Source organism: Peromyscus leucopus, chromosome 2, assembly GCF_004664715.2.
Source record: "Peromyscus leucopus breed LL Stock chromosome 2, UCI_PerLeu_2.1, whole genome shotgun sequence".
Classification (NCBI taxonomy): Eukaryota; Metazoa; Chordata; class Mammalia; order Rodentia; family Cricetidae; genus Peromyscus; species Peromyscus leucopus.
This window is the reverse complement of record NC_051064.1, coordinates 22997988-23016698: the sequence shown is the minus strand read 5'-3', so window position 1 is coordinate 23016698 and position 18711 is coordinate 22997988.

The following is an 18711-nucleotide window of genomic DNA, read 5'->3' as shown; positions in this document are numbered from 1 at the left end:
TTATCAGGCAACAAACTAAAGAAAACACAGCCGATTGTACATCAGTTGGAGCTACAGAAAATCAAGAGAGATAGATTTCAAGTCAGCATTTATAGATTCTTCTACTTATTATTTCTAACTGCTGTTTGGTTACTTGAGTAAGAGATATAATTTCCCAAAACCAATAATGTTGCCAAAAACAGCAACTGCAGCCAAGAAGACAGTTCTACGACATCCCCCAGGGGACAGCTGCTGCAGCTTCTTGAACTAGGAACTGGAAAAACAGAAGGTCCTGATGCTGTAGACAGTGGAACTATGGTATAGTCTGTCAGCCCCTGAGGACCTCCAATGCCAGGTTCCACCCACAGAACAAACTAACTGCCCAACAGGCTGTACTTAGGCCCTGCCTTACAGAGTAAAAAATCCTGTCTTCTGCTCATTCTCTGCTGCTTCTCACTGAAGCAGAGGCAGCCATCTTCCTGGGTTCTTCCCTCCGAATAAATCTCTCTAGTGAGGTTTGTTGTACAGTGTGACTTGCCATATTCCTTGGCTCTTGACTGCCAAGATACCTTTCCCCTCAGAGCTGTAACACTTATATTGTCTTTCAATGTAAAACTATTGTCACTCCCTTTACTGATACGTGTGTGTGTGTCTAGAACTCTGCGGAGTGTGAAATACCTACCAACTGTATTTTTTGTGTGGAAATATCTCTAAAAATCTTTCCTTTCCCCAACCCATTGTCTCATATGAAAGATCCAGGCCCAGGTGGCATTCTTGGGATTAGTACAGCATGCAATCCATACTTCACACATGACATGAAGCAACAGATGATTATCCCTCATCTCCATGTGCTCTCTTGTTATAGCATAAGCTCCTTGTGGGAGGGGCTTCCTTCATTCCTATATCACAATTTCTGAACATGGCAGATGAATTAATGTTGATTCGTTGAATTTATTTATATTCATTGTTGTACTCTAGGTTCAAATCTAGCACTAATAAAAGAATCACTATTATCTACTAATAGTAATGTATAGTCTGAACTTATTTTGATTGTGGGCTTGTTGTTATTATTATTAAGTTAGGAAAGTTCTAACTGTGTAGACAAAGCTGGCCTCAAATTCACTATCCTTTTCTTTGTTAGGGACTGAATTACAGGGACATGCAATTATGCCTCCCATCTTATTAGTTTATAATGCATTTTTTGATAACACTTCTAGCTTTTCAGTTTCTCCTATATTACATTTATGAACATGCACTTATGCATACACATTTTATATGTGTAAAATATATAAACAGTTATACATCTCATATACAATTTATAATCTATCCTGTTATATACTCATTCTTAGACTGCTAACACTTATACTCTGTAACAGATAAAAGGACATAAGTTATCTTCTTAGTTAAAATTTAAACAATGATAACAAGACCTAAAAGGAAAAATCAAAATTGTCACATCAAATTCAGCCCATTTTGAACTTTTAGATATAGTAATCTACTTTATGTGCAATTTAAATTACCTATGGCTAGCTGTGGTCTGAAAATATTCATGGAAAAATGATAGAAATAATTCCTGTTTCATTTACATGCCATTCAGAATAAAATGACGTTTTAGTCCAGTGTGCTCCCAGCACGAAGACCTTTGCTAAGTTAGCACCCTGCATATGCCACCTGCCCCTTAGTTATAGAGCAGTTATTGAATTGGCTGGCACAGCATCACAGTGTGTGTGTGCTGTTGTGACCCTATTCATGGGGATACATGACCAAATATCCACTTACCCCAGAGAGGGAGCTGATGACAGACTGAGGTATGGATACTACTGAAGTCCAATTTGCTGGGCCAATGAGTCTCATTGGGGTTATTTAGAGAAATGTGGGTGAAGGGTTACTTACAGGGCAGAAATGACTCACCAAAGCCCACCACAACATGCATGATGGCTCATGAAAGCTGGGAACCTAGAAATCATTGAACAATTTGAAGATAGCTCAACAAATTGGAAAGTGTCTCTTCCAGACAGCTCAACTTGTCTGAGAGTGCTTCTCAGCAGTACTTTCTGACCATGTAAGTTTGAGGAGGGAGGAACCTAGTGAATATGGTCAGTTTCAGGGACTTCCTAAAGCTTTTGACTTGTTTACTGCAGGAGTTTTAAGGAACTTCCTAATAGGATGGAATGCATTATTTTCATATAAGTCTTACTGATGGATTTTAGCAGCACTTTTACCCTGAGAGGAAATGTCACAAAACATGACAGAATCCACTAACAAGAGTTTTATTAAGACAAGGAGAAAGAGATAGATGTGATCAGGCCTGCGGAAGGACACATGTGAGAAGGAGGCTGGGGAACATGGGGGCCTGCCTTTTAAAGGCCAACTCGCACCTGACCACACAGGCCCACGTATGCGCATGGATCACATACATGGTCACACTGTGCAATTTCGTGACCACGAAGCCATGGGGCATGGGTTACACAGGACGTATGACCTGGAAATGGCTAGGTGTCCTACTGGGCATGCAAGACCATGGGGGCATGCCTGGAATTCCTATCACTTACATTTTAAGATATTCTGTGCCTTAAAGAGTTTCACTGAAGAATGAAAATTTCACCTGTGAGGCAATTGCTACAAAATAAAAAGTTCAAGAAAATGTTACCTACTAGTTTGTCACTGTGTCACACTATCTATGCTTCATCTCACTTCACTTCAACATCCAGGCATTATATAATTTTATATCACAAGGATGGGGAATAGATAAAAATAATATACTTTGAGAGAGATCATACCTAAATTGCAATATGCTGTACTATGATGAAATTTTATTAATGTTATTGCAATTAATCTCTTACTGCTTCAAATTTTAAATGTAATTCCATTATAAGACTGTATGTATAGAGAAAATCATATGTGTGTGTATATACACATGCATATATATGTATATCTTTATACCTATATGCACATCTATCCTTGGTTTCAGATATCCATTAGGAGTCTTGGAATGTAGTGTTTACAAATAAAAGAAGATCACTCTGTTTTCCAAAAATAGGGAAAATTAGTGCTATCCTTTTGATTATTAACTTTTTTTATTCTGTACCTAGTGATAACAATGTGTTCAGATGGTAACACTAAAAATCTCCTCTGTATGAGTAATACACTATTGTTTATTTATTAATACCATTTCATTCTCTAAGGTAGCCATGTTTCCTTACATTAAAATAAACAAACATTATTTCTTAGTATAATTTTATATGAAACTATATTCTTGATTATATTGAATTCTGTATTTAAATGTTAATAATTTCTATCAATGAAAGCAAATATATCTTTGAGCAATCAAATTCCTCCTAATAATTTTATTACATTTAGCAACAATCTCTGCCAGTTTTCAAGGATATATTTACTGATTAAATATTTTTAATAAATTTCATGTTACATATTTTATCTGAATATGAGAACTATTTCAGAATCATTTCTCAAGCTAATAGTTATTGAATGTAGCATTCTTAGCAATATGGAGAGGCAATCCAATTGATAGAATAAATGTCAAATTTGACTTTTATTTTAAATTTCAGATTCTTTTTTGTGTCTACAAATGCTTTTCATTCATTAGCTGTTTCTATCACTATTGAGCTTACTGTTCACACAGCATGACTCCATGTATGCACCAAATGAACACATAAATATTAACAATATATACTTTTCTAAAAACAATATGTTCACAATAATTGGTATATTGTTAACTTCCCCCTGTTAATAATTGGCAAAGATATGACTAAAAGCCAGCAAATCTGCCTAAAATCTGTGGTCTTAATCACATTACCATACTGGTGTGGGAGAAGTAATGACTTCATTGCATCTTGGTGTCTGGAAGAATGATGGTGTCGTTACAATAAGTGGGAAGTTCACAAAGAGAAACAATATTTTAGAAAATGAGAAAATTTGTTATTTTGAATATACAATATTTATTTGGGGCATATGATAAGCTAGATTTTGATAGTAGACATTTTAGTACTAGAGAATAGAGAAAGTTAAAACTAGAGATAGAACCTCCCAAATAGTACCAAAGCCACTAATGAGACTGGCCGGACAGCAGAGTACTTGTAGCATCACCAGGGAATGTGACTCTTGCTGCAGCTACCACTGTATTCATGTTAACAATAAAAATTAAAAGGATGCCATTAATACCATGGATATGATAGGCTGACTAAACAATCAATTAAGAAGGTGCCTAAGTAGAAATGAGATTTAATAAAACACAACTATTAGTTATGCTTGCTCAGAAAAACAAACAAAACCAGCACACAAAAGACTGCTTCATAAATTGCTAGAAACTCTCTGCTATGTAGTTACAAGTGTTCATTTCCATTACCATAATCAATTAAAATGAGTGAAATGTCCCTCCAAATTACAGCTAATATGTAAGAATGAAAGGATGATTATTGAAGTCCCAGAAACTACACTAATTTCCCAATTATATCACTGAGGTATGTCATGGGTTTCATTATCTTCATATCTCATATCTATGGCTTGAATATAAAATTTCTTCTAGCGTGATAGGGGAGTCTTTGTTCTGTTAGTTCATGCATGATCAATCTCCAGCTGATTTACCTTATTTCAGTGAATAAATTCTCACAGCACTAAGGAAATCAAATAGAAGGCAGCTCATTAGTGTTTTTTTTTTCTACTTGGAATATTTGCTGCACAAAAAAGTAAATGTAGGGGTACTCCAAGTACATTGTGACAAAGGTTAAAATCAACCCTGTCCTAGAACCTAGATACAAATTGTTCTCGCTAGTCTCCCTAATGGTAAATGAAATTAAAGTATTTAAATAGAAAGACATTAAGAAACTGGTGTTTTGCAAGTGTTTAAAAGTGAATATTAGAGGTAAAATGTTTTAAGCAGGATAGGGGTATGAAATGGGAGGTAGAATGAGGTTGAGGGAGATTTAACCAAAGTAAAAATGTATAAAAACAAAACATATGGATACCTGCTATTTTGTAAACTAATTTAAAACATATATGTTAAAATAGAGTTTAAATAGAGATACCCTGCATGGCAGCTCCCAAAGGCAAAGGTCATTTAAAAAAATCTGTATGCCAGGTGTAAGATACTTCTCGATAAGATGTTGAGCAGGAGGGCCTCAGAGCCCCACCCCTAATATTATGTCATTGCTATTTCTTTTGGTTTCCCAGCTGAATTATGTGATAACAACTTATTCCTAAAGACAGCACAAACTTTGGTTGCTAAATATGGAGAAATCAAGTTAGAACTAACTTGGAAGCTTCATCCCTGATGGCTAGTTTTCATAGTGCCTGAAAGTACTATGCAAGCTGCTGGCGGAGAAAAGTTATTGACCACATTCTCCAATTATAAATCCCAAGAGCTACAATAACAATCTGCCAAACAAGATGTACCCACTGGTGCAATAGTGTCATGAGTTTTGTGTGGGTGACCAATCATTCATTTCTTGATTGGATTTGAGGCCTGCACCACGGGAGGTAATTCATACCTGGTACTGTAAACCTCTTCAAATGCCCATGACTAGGGAGGTCAAGGGGAGGGACACTTACTACTGTTAGTTTGCTAAGTGGATATGGGGCCAAACTGCCTTGTAAATGTTTATGTGTATACCCATATATTAGCACTGTTCTCAGTCTCAGTTGGAGAATCTTCTGTTTGATAATGATTAATGCAGAAATTCATAGTGGCTGAACTGTTGAGAATAAGTAACCATTGAGTACCCAGTCCTAAACAGAACATCTATATCAACTTTGGAGGGATCCAAAGCTCAGGGAATGACAAGAAAAAGGAGACACAAAGAGTGTAAGTTCTGTAAAATGGGTAGATATGCAGTAAACATTATTTCCATTACATGACATGGCTGTTGGACCCATGATCTCACAGCATCAGTGCTTATCTGGACCCATCAGCAGGCCATCCTAGATGGGAATGGGGCTGATGAGGTCCTACCTCTCCCTAAGTCGTGATAGGTTACCTGGAAGGAGGAATCATATCACTCTGTGATACAATCAAAGTAAGCTTTCCTTACTCAAATAAAGAATACTGCACACAAGCTCCTGGAAGCTGCCTCAGTTAAATGAAGGGAGGCACACACAGAGGCAATAAAATCAGGAATGAGTGTTATGAAGAATACGCTTGGCAAGAGGAAGAGGAAAGCAAGACAGGACAGTGAGAGTGTGATCACAGCACATTGTGTATATATGTTGGAACTACAAAAACTAATTTTTTTTTAAATTAACAGAACTAGTGATTGGAGAGACAAATAGGCATTTAACTTGTCTGACAGAACCTCAGCCTAAATTGTTTGGATTGGGGGCTTATTTTTCTAGAAAATGTGTTTGGGGAGGAAAAACACTTCATGAAAATAGCAGAAGAAATTAAAGTGTGAGGCTGCTCTAAGATGAGTCATCAAAGCTTCATTTTGTGTTACAGTGATGTTGATGACTGAAAGTACAGGCCACACAGTCAGATGTGGCCAGTGGCGAATTTGCATCAGCTCTCTTCACTGGCTGGGTCGATTTAAACCAACCCTGTCACATTTAACATCTGTCATCTATAGTGTGGAGACAATGGTCTAGAAAGCTATCTAGTTTGTTTTGAATTCCATCTAATATGCCATTACAAATAGGAATTGTCTAGTAGCATTCTATTCAGTTCTTAATAAACTCACAAAGAGGGGTCCAGCTGAGGAATTTTGCATTACATTTGATAATGCTAAAGAACACTGAGGAAACCAACGGCCTTCGGTTGGATTTCTTCTGTGATGCAATGCCTCAATACTCTTGAGGCCTCTTTTCTCATACACTACAACATGGAATCAGCAAAAGAATACAGACAGGAAACTTTTAATAACTGAGATCTGACAAAGATTGCCTCCTTGATCGAGTTCTGGCGAGGCTCCTATAGGCTTTCTTCTTCAGTGAGTCCTAGCTATGAGCTATAAAAACTTGGACAGTGTTCAGTGGCAGAGTATTAACTTAGCATGCACAAGGCCATAGATTTCATCCCAACACTGAAGGTAAAAAGATAAAAACTTGGGTAAACACTAACATACTGTCTAACAATCTAAGGTTGCTTTCTAGAATAATCTTATTCCCCATAGCATTAAAGAATTTGCCTGCAAAAACTGTGAACATCAAAAGCATTTTGTCTTTGTCCCAGCCAGATCCTGAAGTTAGAGCCTTTGTGGGAAAGCCTGCCGTTACTAAGGGCCAGGCAGGGAGAACAGATGGTTTCATATGCACCGATGACCCACAATCTCCGTTTGTGATGTTTTCTTCTCTGATTCTCTCAATCAGGGAGCCCTGATTGCTCTCATCCCTTCTCTTTCATTTATCATCTTAAAGATCTACTCACCTCTGTAAACATCAAATCTGATACCAGTTCATTCTAGAACCTCTGCCTTACTGCATGAATATATTTCTGCTTAAAATGTGTCCTTACCACCTTTGTGGGTTTTTGTTTGTTTGTTTGTTTACTCTTACAGACTTTGAGTGATGGTCTCATCGTGGGCTGGTACAGCACTAGGTAGAACTCTGGAGTCCCTTTCTGGAGCTTTGAGGATCAATCATTTTTCGTAAGCATTTTAGTTGAGTTCAAGCTGGCAGTCAGAAAAATATATGACTTGAAAATACAGTTCTCTTATACAATGCCCATTTATGAATTACTTCAAGTTTCTTAATGCTCTTGGCAAAAGCTACTATGCCACCGAACAAAATAAATAGGGGCCTCTTTTTGAGGATGCCACTCCATGAGGGGAAGTGAGAGTAGTAGAAGATTGATCTGAATCTGATTCTCACTAAAGGTGTCTCTGGCCATGCTAGGACAAAGAGCTTCATCTCAGAAAGTCTCAATCCATGGTGCTGCCGCATGACCCCTGGAAAACCTAGCTAGCTATGTCTGGTGTGAGGAGATAAAACTGATAATATTTCTGCAGAATTGCACTGTCTCACAAAGTTTACATATTCCTAATAAACTAACACTAATCCTGCTTTGTTGGCTTGACAGAAACACATCTGTCATGAGTATCTTAAAGCACTTGCAGCAGTTGAATTACAAGAAAAGACATGGACTTCAGTCTGGAGCTGTTCTACTCCAAAGTTCTGCTGTGTGACCACTTTGTCCTACTGCTGTGACTCAGGAAAAAGAAAAAAAACCATCTGCTTCAAAATGGCAGGTTCCATTCCTTACACATTTCTATAAAGCTTTTCAATATAGTTTTTTTTTTGCCAAAAATTACAGCTTCAAATATCCAGCAGTTCAGTTTAAGATCCTTTCAGACAAACAATTCCTTTTCTGTTCTCTAAAGCACTAATTTCGTGGTTTCCTCCTGATTTCAATGATTAGAGTTGATTTCAGTTGCCACTGGGGAATTGGGAGAAAGTGAATTGCAACAAGGTCCTGAGGATGCTGTAGGGGCAAACTGGAGACTGCTGGAATGGGGAGGCAGGGGTAGGGACAAAGCAAGGGGTCTGGTCCCCAGCCCAGGTACCTAGCAGACAGCAGCAGTATCTATGGTTGTCAGAGAAAAAGCTTCAGGAGCTACAGTCCAAGTATGAGAACCTGGTGGCATGCAGCACAATGTAAGATGGAAATGTTAATCGTGATTTGGTCTATGAACACTGTCTACATACACAGAAATGTCATACCATATCTCATAAGTATGCATCATCATGCCTGTTAATCAAAATGTTTTTTAATGTTTAAAAAGACATATTTTATACACATATCAACTGTACCCACAATATGCATGAACATAATAATAGTTTTAAAAGATAATGCTTATAAGACATCTTATCTAATAACATGGTTATTGAAATACTTTAGATACTATTAATTATCATAGCCTAAAAAATATGTGTATAAAGATGTGTGTGTGTGTGTTCTATTAATTGGAGATCACTTAAAGACTTTGTTAAGTGAAATGTAACTCAATGTGGGGACTTCGAGAAGATAAGAACTAAATCACTTCATTGTGAAATTACATATAGGAGTAAACCTAAAATACATGTCAATCCCAGCATGTTCTCTTTAACAGACATCTTGAGAGGTTTGAAACAGAAAATTAATAGAAGAATGCAATCTATCCTCAACTAGCCCTGAGAACCTGCTGGAAGAATGTATTGTTAGAGTCATTGAATGTGGACATTAAGCTAAAACAAAGGCATAGTGTTCCTTTGCTTTAGTGTGGACACAATTACCATCACATTAACCTCTGTAGCACCTGAACTTTCTTATTTCACAACAGTTTACCTGGGACTCGATTCACACCAACCAGAAACTTGCTCAGACATTTCTTGGAGCTCTGTAATGTATTATAGCCTGAGGGTGTGTCAAAATGGGCGTCTTCAGCGCCAACAAACCCACCACCTTCTGTATCAGATCCTATTCATTTTGATCGCAGTACTGAGTCCCATCAGCCAAAAGGGGGAGGGAGGATAATGTGATTTTTTTTCTGTTGAGCCAATTTTTCTTCATATGTTCAGTAGTGCAGCAAAAGTTAATTCATTCTAAAGCACACGGATTTCCAGCAACATTGTCAATATTATAATGTTCCTTTGCAGCTCTGGCCTAGCTAGTTTATTAGATGAAGAGAAAATACAGATGGGCTGACAAGCAGGACTACATTTTGTTATAGTAGAAAAAAGCTACTGGAGGGATCGTTTGAGTCCTTTTCTCTATTCCAGCGCGTAGGCTTCCGCTCAAGTCCAGTGGTTAGCCCTCTTTGTTGATTTGGCTTACCCTCTTTCTATTAGCTAAGCTATTCATAACTCTTTAACATAAGTTAGGGTACATTTTCCCCTTCAAAATGGGCAAAAAGAAGACCTAGCAATTATTCTCATTTGGCTTCAATGGAATCTCTTAAAAAGAAAGAGTTCAATGTGATGTCTTTAGGGAATGGACTCCCACGAGTACAGTTTTACACAGGCAGAGAAAAATAGTGTTTTCTGCATCTGGAAATGAATCAGTTTGATGGTTCCCAAACAAGAGTAGGAAAATGCTAAAAGAGTATCTGTTGCAGTCTGTAACCTCCACATTAAAAGAAGCACAGTCATTACGTCCTGAACTACAGGACAAGTAGAGTATCAGAAAACCTGTGGCAAGGCTGAAATCTGTGTTTCCTCTAGTTGGAAAGTGTGAAAAAAACCAATAGGACCCTGTGTAGTGATATTTTATTTGTGCTGAAATGTGGTGATATTTTATTTGTGCTTTAATAAATAAAGCTTGACTAGAAATCAGAGGAAAAAGCCAGCCACAGCACAGAAGTCATGCAATGTTAGCACACGCCTTTAATCCTATCACTTGGCAGGCAGGATCTCTGTGTGTTTAAGACCACACTGGAAACAGAGCACAGGCCTTAAATTGCAAAACAAGTTAACCATGAAGGTCTGAAGGTCTGTACAGACAGACAGGAAGTGACAGAGCTGGGTAGGAAGAGGAAGTGTTATAGCTGAACGGAGAGAGCAAATCAGATGGCAGAACAGCAAGGCATAAAGGTGTGAGTGGACAGGAAGTAACTCTCATTTGGAAGCTGCAGAATTGGTGAGGTAAGGTTGGCTGGTGGCTTTCCATATTTCCCTGATCTCTCCCAGGCTTTCACTTATATATCTGGCTCCATTTTGTTTATTTAATAAGACCATTTAGAAATTCATCTACAACCCTGTGTCAAGTATAGTGATCAAAAGTCAGGACACACAGATGAACTTCCAGAAACTTCCAGCTGATCAGCAAGACTATTATTTATCCCATGCAGATACAACCCTTTCACTTAGCATGTCCCTACATAAGATAATAGTAACTGCAATTTAAAATTATTGTTCTGACCAAGCCCTTTTCTAAATGGGACACAAATGATACAGGAGGTGCTTTTCAGCAATAATTGATATCCATTATGGTAATGCAGAGCTAGATTATACAGTGCACAGGGCTTTTCCACATGTACAACATGCTAGAAAACTATGATCAGTGTTCAATGCATTTCTTCTCCATTGTGCCTTGGTGCCATGGAGAGTGCAATGCTGTTTGGGATGTATATCTTGCCTCCAAAATGCTTATATTCTAGAAAGGCAGATAAAACCATCACAACCCTATTAATTAGAGTAAATCATGTGTGAAACATAGTGCTGATAAATTTGGCACATTAATTTTTTTGATTCACGTTTTTGTAGATGAGACGATGGTTTTCAACTCATTTCAGTCAGCATTTTGGTTTTGAGATTCCAACTGACTTCCCAGTCTGAAGAGCTTGTGCTAATAAATGAATAGTCAAAATAAAATTAATACAAATCAACAAAGTAAAATAACACAAATTCAAAATAAAATTGTTGTCCCATTATCAGTATGATACATGTTCATAATTTAACCAAAAGCATCCAATAGTAATGACAGTTTGTAGTGGATAGCCATTTCATCTTTGATCTGGAAATTCCAATCCCCCCCATTAAGGCTTTGGTAACTGTCACGCCTACAAGGCAGGCTGAGAGAGGACCCTGAAGACCCGAGATCTAGATGCACCATCTCTTTTGGTTCCTGGACCCAGGACACTGAAGGTAGACCGAGAAGAGTTCTCCAGAGAACACCACCAGACCCTGCAACCTATCCCTTCACTTGTAAGTTACTCCATAAAATAAACCTCCTTTTAACTATGTGGAGTGGCCTTAATAAGTTCATCAATAACAGTTTTTGTATACTGTGACATTTTAACTTTCCACTGGGTCCCAGTTACTGTATAAAGTGAATAGACTCAGCTGGATCTCATATGTAGTCCTTTTTATTCTCTTAGTAAAGCTAAGCTCATCCATACATTGAATGTTAATTTTGTTCTTATACTTCATCTGAGCTTAAATGACTATAGCATAGATAACATGCTTTGCTAAGTTTTCATTGTTGTTAGCAATCATCATGCTTTTATGTGATCAAAGGTAAGAGTAAATAGCAGCATATGATTCAGATGATTAAGTGGAACTGTTTCATGGGAGAAGGGAAGTACAAAGCATTTCTTAAGTATTTCTTGGATAAATTGTGAGATGAGTGAGGTTTTGTTTGTCTGTGTTTTAAAGTGGTCTGTTGTTGGCCTAAATCAAGCTTATGGCAGAGGCATGATATGATATCAGATGCATGGGCCTCAGAGTGGGAAAAGCCCAGCATGAAACCACAGCTCTAGTATTTATCATCCTGGTGACATTGGTTAAGCTACTGAATCTTTTTGTGATTTTTCTCCTAATTTAAAAGTCACCCTAAGAAGAATTTTCTTGTGGTTCTTTATTGAAATGAAACAGTATAGAAAATTTCCCCCTTTAAAGCAGGAGTCTCTTCCTTCTACTCCAAAGAGACTTAACACTTAAAGGCAACAGCGTGGAGAGCACCAAGTTTCTATGCAACAGACACTAGTATAGTTCGGAACTGAGGCTAAAATAGATGAAAGAAAGGACAAGCAGAAACATGGGAGAGGAGGAGAAGACAATTGAAAGTGAACAAAATCAAAGTGAGACTCCACGCTTCTAAGCTCCTGAGAAACCTGACTCAATTCAGGGGTGCTGAAAATAATGATGACTAAGCCTTTTAATATATTCCAACAGAGAGCCAAGATTCACATGTAGAAACATTTAATTTAGAAACTAGGGAAATGCTACAATCTGGATGGGCATAGACCAAGTTATCTCAAGAAAATTTATTTCCATACATGCAGTTGGAATAAATCTATTTTAATGAAGGCTCCAATTGTCCTTTCCTAGATCAAACCATATGTAATTTAGAGAATCTTGATGTGCTTCATTTGAAAAACATCTTTAATGTCTCCACAAGGCAACTCCCTGAGATAGCACAAGCTTTTGGAACACCCACAAGTAAAGTGCGATTCAAATTAGTCCTCAAGCTGTTCAAATAAGGAGCTACAGCTGACAGTATCTCAGTTCGACGGGGAGATACATGTATTTTAAAAGTTACTTATATCTATGAGATAAGCCTGAAAAAAATGAAAAAGTGAAACCCAAATGAATAGTGTGGATTAATGAGTGAACTCCTCTAATCCTGTGGGCAAGTCAATAACATTGGGAAGATGAGTATTTCTTGTTCAACTCTAGTGATTGCTACCACCATTCTCCTGAAAGTGGTCCCTAAAGCAATATTATGTTTGTGCATTACACAATATAGGATTGGAATGCATTGCTTGACTTGATTAATTTCTAACTGAATCTACAACTGTAGCGCCTTCCCTCTTACCACCAGGCCACACCGTAACTCCATAATCAGAATATTTTGTCCAGTATCTTTGGTGTGCAATGGCTCCTCTTCATTTTCTATTCATAGTTGCCATTACAGTTTAACCAACAGAGAAGTATAGTGCTGGCATGATCAGTTGACTCAGGCTCTCAGAAGCGTAGTTCTGGCTGCTCTGATAACCTTCAGATGTGAGTGAGTCACTTGACCTTGCTAGCCTGCATCTTTGAGTCAAGGGTTGGCTTGCTCATCTCTAAGGTCCTTTTCTACTCTGTTACCCTATGATTCTATAATGTATTTCTAAGCAGTTTGCTTAATCACACAATTACCCAGCAGTCCCCCAGACCTGGAAGTGGATGATTGCTTGCCAGGGGCGTTGTAGAAGGTATTTGTGAATTAGCAGGAGGTCAGTTTTTAACCTCCGAGGTCCCTGAAACTCTGATTCCATTCTGGCTCCAGAGAAGGCTGATTCCTGGCCCAGTGTTCTACCCATCAGGAGGACATGACCCAGTATTGGAAGCAGCCAGTTTCTAGTTCATTAATAGAGAGATAACAGGCATTAAAATCAAGCTGTTTGAATAAATGATAAATATAAACCATTACCAACTTGTCCTCATACTAAAATAATTGCATACAGAATCATTGTAAAATAATCCGTCCATGAGAAATAAAGAAAACAGAGGCATCATTTTGGTGCCCCCAAGTGGGGATCCATGATGGCTGCAGTTAAACTGCACCTTTGTGAAGTATTTCAGGGCATCCTGTAGACACAAAGATAGGCTTTGGCACTCTTGCATTGTTCGGGTTGTATTTGCTCTAGGAAGTCTTCTAAAGATTTTGAGTCGCTTCATGAACATTTTACAGTTATTTAAGAAGGGACAAAGGTGTATGACCTTCTCCAAGTCTGAATTCTTCTCAAGGATTGCTTTTGACTTAGATATATTACATCCAAGTGCAAGCTGATCTGTGAGGCAGGCCCACAGATATCCATCAGAATCCATTTCAATTAAGAACCATGGAGTGTTTTAGTTCTCCTGATGCTCAGAACACTGGAAAAAGAGAATAATTATCTCTTGGAAAAGTTAAGTCCTAGTCCACACTATAAAATCCACAACTTGAATTTCACAAGTAGATTTCTCTGATGAGAACAGTCTGGCAATGCTGTAGCTTGTGGTGAGAATACTGGTTGTGTTCATGGGAGAGCTGGCATCTGTTTGTCACAATGGCCAATGACCATAAACAGTCAGTACTCTGCAATAGCTCTTCTGGTTAACAGGGTTTGATTATCTACAGAAATAAGTATTTCAATGCATTCTCCAGGGACACCTTTGATGTCCCTTCTGTTCATTTGAACCAAGCGTTCAGCAATTACTATCAACATTGCTTATTCTGAACAAACTTTTTGTTTCTTCTTCATTCTTCTTAAACCTCACAGTATCTGTGCATTTTAATATTAGGTATTTAAACCTTGTGGTTTTTACAAAGACTAAATACAATGATATAAATAAATCATAAAATATATTCTGGGCCAAGTAATGACTAAATAAAACCTGTTATGAATCCCTGCTATAAGAAAGGTAGTTTGTTAGGCAAACAATTTTGCAACCAGGGAGAGTACTACACAGAGCAGTCAAACATTAGCAAGTTGCATATGTACTAGGCACAAAGACTCCCTTAAAACATAACTGAATATAAACAAAGAGAACTGGTACTACAAGAGGCACTCACTCAGTAATTCAGCCAAAATATCCTGAGAAATATCTGAAAGGATTGTGTGCTGAAATTTTAAGTGAAAAGTCCAGACAACTTGGATCCAGGACTCCAGGTGCCTGTGTTCTGGAGTAAGATGTGCTGGAGTAAGATGTTCTTGAGTAAGATGTTCTGGGAAGGCTTTGTGGAGAAAAATGAAAACTGCAAGAGATAACAAGTCAGCAGTGGGTTAGTGCTTTATGTTTCTAAGTCGGGAAAACACGTGAATAATCATAACATGAAAGTTGAAAGATTTGTTTGATGAATAATGGGTTTTGCCTAAGCAAAATATTAGGAATTATGAGTAACTCGGTGTTAGTTAAAGGAAAGTGTGAGCGATGAACCATGAAGCTAAAATCAGGTTTCGGTTAATATTAACAGCACAGGTATTTATCTCACAGGCCAGGAGTTCGTAGGATCACCACACAATTGTCTACCTTTGTCTTCTCAGATCTGCTCCAGCTATTGACAAATTGATTATTACTAAGCACTAGTGGGACCTCAGATTCTTTCTTGATGATTTTAGCAGAATCCCGTTTAGTTCAACAGGATTGTCTCAGAAGATAAAACCAGCTTGCCTCTCCTGCACAAGTTTAGACAGTGAAAGTAGGAAGACCTACATGTGATAAGGGTTGGTAAAAATTAGTCAGAACTGATCCTGGTTGAGACTATTGCTAGCATTTAGTGACATTCCTCATACCAATCTAAAATTTAGGTGATGGCTGTTCATATCCAGTACAAGCATTCATTGAGTGGCTGTTGTGTACCAAGTTATATATTACAATCTGGGAACACTAGGTAGGAGGATCAAGACAACGAATAGACCAACTGGAGGCCTCATAAGATTGTGGTGACATAAAAGCTAAAACTGAAAGGTAGAGCTGATATGGAAGGGAGAGAAGTTTAAGCTGAGTTAGAAGTAAATAAAATCTCAGAGGGAAGACTGTACCAAAGGAAAAGCCTAATGGGGAAGATTAATTATGAAGGAATGCACACTAATTCAACAGTAAGATAATTAAAATCCCATGAAGAAAATGGTAAAATGCTGGGAAGGGAAGTCAGAATCCTGGGAAGTCAATAGGTGAGTTTCAAGAAAAATAAAAATAAAAAAAAAAAAAGCTGTGGCCTAACATGGGCAGAGTTCTTTAGAGTTCTTGTGACAGATTTTATTGAACTTGACAACTAGAACATTACTGGTAACATGAAGAAAATTTTAACAAAGAAATGAGATGTGTTTATATTGCAGAGTTGCAAAGCAAAATTAACCATTTAAATATTGGAGGGAATGGCACAGGGGAGGCCTCTCCTAAAACCCTTCCTGACCATGCTGAAAAGAAAGCCAGTGTGAAAGAGTGAGGATGCTGGGAGAGGAAAAAGAGCAGAAGAGCCGAGGCTGAGATGTGAGTAGAAAATGTCAGAGTCTTGTAAAAATGAGTCTTGTAAATAATGAAGGAAGATGGCCTCTTGTTGAACAGGTAGTAAGAATGTGGCACTAGAAATAGCCAAAAACATAAATAAGGTGGCTAGAGAGAATGGAGTACTTATTGTTTCTATCAAAATTTCCTTCTTGCTTCTTTATTATAAATTGAGAATTTCATGCATGAGGTTTCTTTTTTAATTGAAAAAAATTATAAAACATATCCTCATCATGCTTTTTTCTTCCCTCGGCTCCTCCCAGATCCTCCTCACCTCCTTAGCTGCTTGCTCTTTCTTTCTCTTTCTCTCTTAAAAAAACAGACAAATAAACAAAAACACACACACAAGAAATTCACATACACATACATAAAAAAAACCCACAAAAATACAAAACCAGGCACCAAAACATACAAGCAGAAGACCAATAAGAAGGGAAAAAAAGGTCAAACAAAGCAATGTGAGGTAAAAGGCCTACAGAAATACCAGTGAGTCTGTTTGTGTTGGCATCTACTGCTGACCTGAGGTATAGTTAACACATCCAATGAGACTCCGATGCAAAAACTAATTTTCCTTTTGCATTCAGATGTCAATTGCAAATAGCTTCTTGGCTAGAAATTGAGGCCCACGTCCACTTTCCCCTCTGAGGAATAGAACCCTGTGTGACTTAAATCTATGCAGACCCTGTGCATACTGCCATGGTTTTTATGAGCTCATGTGTGCATTAGACCTGTCTTGTCTGGAGGACACATACATGTATTTACATAATTTCCATTCTTCACTCCCCTTTCCATCTCCTGCTGTACCCACCCACTGCCTCTCAGCGTCATGACTTTTTTGATTTAAATACATAGGCACACAAACACAGAAAGAAAAAGAGAGAGTGTGTGTGTTTCAACTACTGGATGCTTGGCCTGTTCATTGGGAGACAGCCATCACTGTGCTGCCGGAACAAGAGCCTATAAGCCACTCCAATAAATCTGGTGTAAGTGTGTGTGTGTGTGTGTGTGTGTGTGTGTGTGTGTGTGTGCACTTGTGTGTGCGCTTGTGTGTGCATGTGTGTGTGCATGTGTGTGTGCTTGTGTGTGTGTGTGCTTGTGTGGGAGCATGTGTGTGTGCTTGTATGTATGTGCGTATATGTGTGTGAGCTTAAGTGTATATGTGTGCACTTGTGTGTATATGTGTGTGTGCTTGTGTGTGTGTGTGTTGTACCCATTCCTTTTCTTTAGAAAACTTTGACTAATACAAGATGCTGAAGAGATAAGAGTCAGATAATGTAGGCCTCTGTACACCATGGCAAAATTGTGCTCTAAGTTCAGAGACAGCAATTTAAGATTGATGTCACTTAAATAACAAGTCCAAATGATGGAATATTCTAGGTTTTGGTGATTTTTACAACATGGAAAATGAACCAGAGATAAATAATTGGGACCACAGGTGTAGACTAAGAGTATGGTAGATAAAAGGGAGAGAGAATATGTTTCAACACATTTTTTAAAAGAAGCCAGATGAGACTTACTAAAGAACCAACTGTAGGACAGAGGGGTAAGCTTCCAGCCTAACTCTCTGGGGGCTAGTTTTGTTCCTTAGGAGAGGGAAGGGTGGTGGAGAAGGTAAGAGACCTGGAGGTGACAGGAGATGCTACAATTGAGATGTATGGTGCAGACAGATGACACTGAGATGGGGTTTAGTAGGAGAGGAGGAATTGGATGAGAGAACATTTAAATTCAGAGCAGGTACTGAGGATGACTATTGGAGTGATTGAAAATGTGATTACCAAGACACAATCTGCAGAGGAGACAAGAGCAAAGTGCCCCAGTTCTCTCAGTTCATATGCTAGACCCTTAAAGCATTAAGACAGTCCCTATCCAGATCACCTGAAACAGAATCCATGCCTGGGCACTCCTGCCCTCATTATAAGTCGAGATACCTAGACCTGCCTCACAGAATCATGATGATTAAAATTTCTGTATGAAAATTGCTTAAAATAGTGTTGGTTTACTTACATGAACAGTCCAACCCATTTGCTGTTCACTTTATTATCAAGAGACCAAGAAATGAAATTTAAAACCACAGAGTTGACTGAATGTTCTGGAGGCTGCTTAAAGGGTGACTGAAGTTCAGAGTAAGTGGGATACAGGACACCTGGAATATTCTGGGTGCTTGCCCAGTGGACAGTGTTTCCTACCTAGACCCCACTAAATGTAAAAACTGAAAAATTCCAAGTGCCAGAGAAAACCACCATTGTTTTATACCCCTAACCTAGTCACCCGCTATGTAAAGCCCCTCAACTTAGATTCCTAGAATAAACAGGTCACATGCATGCTGCTTTGCAT